Source organism: Montipora capricornis, chromosome 4 (genome assembly GCF_036669925.1).
Source record: "Montipora capricornis isolate CH-2021 chromosome 4, ASM3666992v2, whole genome shotgun sequence".
NCBI lineage: Eukaryota > Metazoa > Cnidaria > Anthozoa > Scleractinia > Acroporidae > Montipora > Montipora capricornis.
The window spans coordinates 51,892,069-51,896,929 of NC_090886.1; positions in this window are offsets into that span (position 1 = coordinate 51,892,069).

Sequence of the window (4,861 nt, forward strand, 5' to 3'; positions counted from 1 at the left end):
ATTCATTGAAGTAAGAAAGATAATTTTCTTTAACTTAAAACAAATCATCTTATACTTCAAAGGCCTTGAGCAAGATTTTTTCATCTCCTGGAGTTCTCAATGATAATACCATGTGAGATGGGGAAGTTGAAACTTAGGCATTAAGGTAAAAAAAATGGGATAGAGCGGGTTAGGGGCTTGATTAAAAAGACAAAGATAAAAATTAAGGGAAAATATGAATGATAATAGAGACATTAAGATACCCCGAAATCGGTTTACGGGTAACGGGTAGCGCCATATCTTTTTCTTTTTGCAATGACGAAATCGATCTTACCCGGTAGACCCAGCCGTTTTTCTGGGTTAGAAACCATTTTACCCTTAGAAGAGTTACGAGTAGCGACAGAGGAGACATGATTGAGAAACGAGTAAGTTTTTATCATCGGACGAATTCTGGATATATTTGATAGCCTTTCTTAAACAATTCAGTGAACTTATTTCTGAAGAAGAAGAGCAACCTTGCTGCCGAGCCGGCCATCTTTGTAAACAATCGTTACCAATCCCCGCCCGTTAAGCATGGAAATTTTACTTAAACGGGTACACTACCCTTACCCGTATACCGGTATATGTTGCAGGTAAAATCCGCTTTCAGGTTGAACCGTTTAAACCTAGGCTAAATTAATGGAATTATGCACTCAACATAGATTAACCCCTCCTCCCTCCCTCCCCTAAAAAGGATACTTATACCTTCCCTCCTCGAGCTCTGTATTACGCATCTCAACACATCTTCTTAATCTTTGGTGTCATCTTACCGGTTTCTGTATTCGTACACTTATTAATTCAGTCTCAACATTACAACATAGTAAGGGAACAAAGAACTGCACTTATCGGTACTCGAACTCGCACCTCCAGATCTGTAGTACTGTGTCTTCACCACTACACTAAAACGACGAACACGCTCAACCCAGCAAAGTTCTTTTCATTATTTACTTTTCAATGATTGGTCAATTTAATAACTATGTTTATGTTATGTTTTAAATTATCAATATCTCTATGTCTATAGAACAGATTGACATCATCAGCAAATCGGTGAATTCAAGAATTTTTGAGCAATGATAAAAATCATTAATGTATAAAGGAAACAAAATTGGCCCGAGAACTGATCCTTGAGGAACACCACAAGGGACTGTGACAAGATCAGATGTTACACCATTTACTGTGACTATTTGTTCACGGTTTTTGAGAATAGGTGTCGCCAGGTTGTTACAGAGGGGTGTTATTCTATACGGAATTTATCCTTTTTGCACACGTTTATGCAACGGGGCATAAAATGTCGAAAAGAGTATCATGCCGAAAACAGTACAGACGCATACATTGTGCCATTATGCAACACGCAGGTCATCGGTAACAAGCAGCTTGTCTATGGTTTCAAGTGCTGCTGTTAACAATGTGACAAGGTATAAGATTTCACCCCACGGCTTCATGCGAAATGGACGTAAGAAAAAACAGTAAAGGGTTACAACGGGAAAATAATGCATTTCAATCACCAACATAAATAACGAAACTGTAATTTTGTCATTTCAAAATTGTTGTTGTTTTTGTTTTGTTTTTTTTTTTGTTATTTTGCCGAGTATTTGCAATGAGGCATTTGCCAAAATGGCAGAAATGAAAAATTAAACACATCATACTTGCAGGATTATGATAAATTGTAACTTTTTGTCTAGTCATTTTTGAAAAAAAAAAACACGACGGCCCTCAACAATCTCTATTTAAAAGACAACCACATGTCCTATGCAATATTAAAACTTCAGCTGCGTTCTTCAGCATAGTTAAGCAAACAGACTCTCAGTAATGCTATACGAACACCCATAACAGCGTGGTAAACAACACAACAGCAACACTACAAGCTACCGGTAAGTTACTACATTTTATAATTATTGCGTGCCAAAAAGGTGCAAGAATAGAATAGGTGTAACAAATCTCAAAGTGAACTGGAATTATGGAAAAACTGGACAAATGAGAGCGTGTTTTAAGGCGTGCCCAAAAGGATGGGAGACCAGCACTGATGTAACAGAACTCAAAGAAAATGAAATTATAGAAAAATTGGACAAATGAAAGTGTATTTTAAGGCGTGCCGAAAAGGGTGCGAGAACAGCACTGATATAACACAACTCAAAGTAAATGGAATCATACAAAAATTGGACAAATGAGAGCGTTTTTTAAGGCGTGCCGAAAAGGGTGCGAGAACAGCAATGATTTAACACATCTCAACTGAATACGGTGTAAAACGAGGACTGCGAGTTGTAGTGAAGTCTTCTGGTGGAGCTACGATGCATGACAATAAGTTCTACATCCAACCAATGCCCCAGATAGAATTTGTTTACATATTAAGACAAATGACTTGAAGTCCGAAGCACCAACTGAAGTTGCAAACGTCGCTTAGTATTGTCGATCTTGCGAATACCATCCAATGTTCCTGTGGAGCTGAAGTAGTCTTATCTGAGCTAACTACGCGCAAAGACGCGTGCAAAAAATCAGTAAGATTTGGCCACAAGCTCATCAACAATTCCCCCAAGAACCATCACTGAAAGTTAGTTTGCCACACCAACATTACTGAGAAAGTCTTAAATAGAGGGGGTTTACAGTTAACCAAACAAGGCAACGATCTTATATATAAAATTTTTGCAAAATGCTAAGTAACCAAGAAAACTAATTATCATTGACCTGTTTTAGGGGCACCCAACGTCAATTTTCGGAAAATATCTGTTCGGAAGACGGTTTGACATCTAGAATTTTCAGAACATTTGTTGTTAAATTTCTTGCTTGCCTGCCTGTCCTAGGATTTTCGAATTTCTAGAAAATGGTATAATTGCCCATTTTTAACGGATTCTTACCCTTTTTTCTGCCTGAAGTTTTCGAAAAGATAAGTTTGGATCTCTATAATTTTCGGATCACTAGACTTTCAGCTAGGAAATCCGAACGGATAAAAATTTTTTGGGGATAAAAATATGCCTATACTACCTCTTAAATACTAAGGATGCTATGTCTAAGTGGTTTTGAACTATATTCTCGTTGGGTACCCCTGCTGTTTCCTCGAAAGCCAGTCGTCTTGAATTTCATGAATCTCATAGAAAGAATATTCCTTTAAAACGTGGATTTAAGTTAGCTTCGCTAAATGTTAACAAACGCTCTACACATATAGATGAAGTCAGAATTTTGCTCGCCGATGAATGTCTATATGTTCTTGCTATTCAGGAAACTAAGCTGGACGTGTCTGACAACGACTCCCATTCTTATATCTGTGGTTATTAATTAATTCGAAGAGATAGGCTTAGCGAAGGTGGCGGAGCTTTATGTTTTTACATTAAATCGACAATAAATGTCTCTGTACGCACTTAAACGAGCTTGAAAACCTGTGTATCGAAATTCGCAAACCTAACTCTAAACCTTTTATTATTGTAAATTCACTTGGTATAGGCCTCCTAGCTCTTCAATAGGGCTGTTCTCACATTTGGAAACCCAATATCGCTAGATGGTTCGAGTTCGTATCAAAAGGAAATTTTCTAATTACTCTAGCTGCACGATTCTGCAATTTTTGGAGCTTATCACTTATCAGGTAGCCACTCAAACAGTCCCAAACCGGACTGCAATAATCGAAATATGGCACGATCAGAGCGTTTACTTATAAATTTGAATGGCAGTTTCTTTTGGAATAGAGGGTCGCACACGTTTGAGGGCACCTATAGCTGAAGATACGTTCTTGCATATTTCTTCAACGTGTTTGCACCAAGAAGTTGAGCATCTATGGTAACGCCCAAGGATTTGGTATGTTCAACCAGGTTTGATGATTTGATCGTCAATTCCTATTTCAAAGTCTTCATTTTGGACAGATAATCTCTGCCTTGACCCAATAATCAAAAGTTCAGTTTTCGCAACATTTAAACTAAGCTTGTTGGCTTTCAGCCAGCGGCTCATGCAGTTTACTTAGTTCAGAGATCAAGGCTTGTTTGAGTTCCGTTAACGTTTTAGCCGATAGTGTAATGTTTGTGTCATCAGCAAACATCCTTGGCACAGCGGCCCGCAGGCATTTGAGATCATTAACTAAATATAAATAAGAAATAGCAAAGGACCCAGTATACTGCCCTGCGGTCCGCCACACCTGAAATCGCGAGCAGTGGATAGCTTGCCGTTGACATCACATCTTGGGGTTCGGCCACTTAGGTACGACAGGAACCACCTGATAGCTACCTGGTCAAAACCTAAGAATGACATTTTACGCAAGATGATTTCGTGATCAATGGCGTTGAATGCCTTAGTAAGGTCAATGAAAACGACGCCATTTAATAACCCATTGTCGATGTTAACTGAACAATCATTTTTGGCCTCAAGCAAAGCTGTACTGTGTAAGGAGCGGAACCCTGATTGGCAACTTAATAGTAATTTGTTCTCATTTAGATAATGGTAGAGTTGGTTATAAACAATTTTTTTCAAAAACTTTAGAAACTATATCGGAATTACAGAAATTAGCCTATAATTGTTAGGATCCGATTTAATACCCTTTTTCCATTCGCTTGGGTATGTCCCAGTGAGGATGGACTTGAAGAATATGGCGGTAAGCGAAGATGCGATAATACCGGCAGCCATCTTTAACAGTTTACTTGGAATCTTATCAAGACCAGTGGCTTTTATATCATCAATTTTCTTTAAGACCTATCAAATACCATTACATTTGATGTTAGGCTTAGTGTCTACTTAACACTTATTCCACGAGAGCGCGTTGGCTATGGGAGAGACCACCGAGTGTTGTTTTTAGTTGTTGAAGGCTTTTTTCCAATCTTCTTTCCTCGTTTTTTGATTCCTGTATTGGGAGGAATGGCAATGGAAT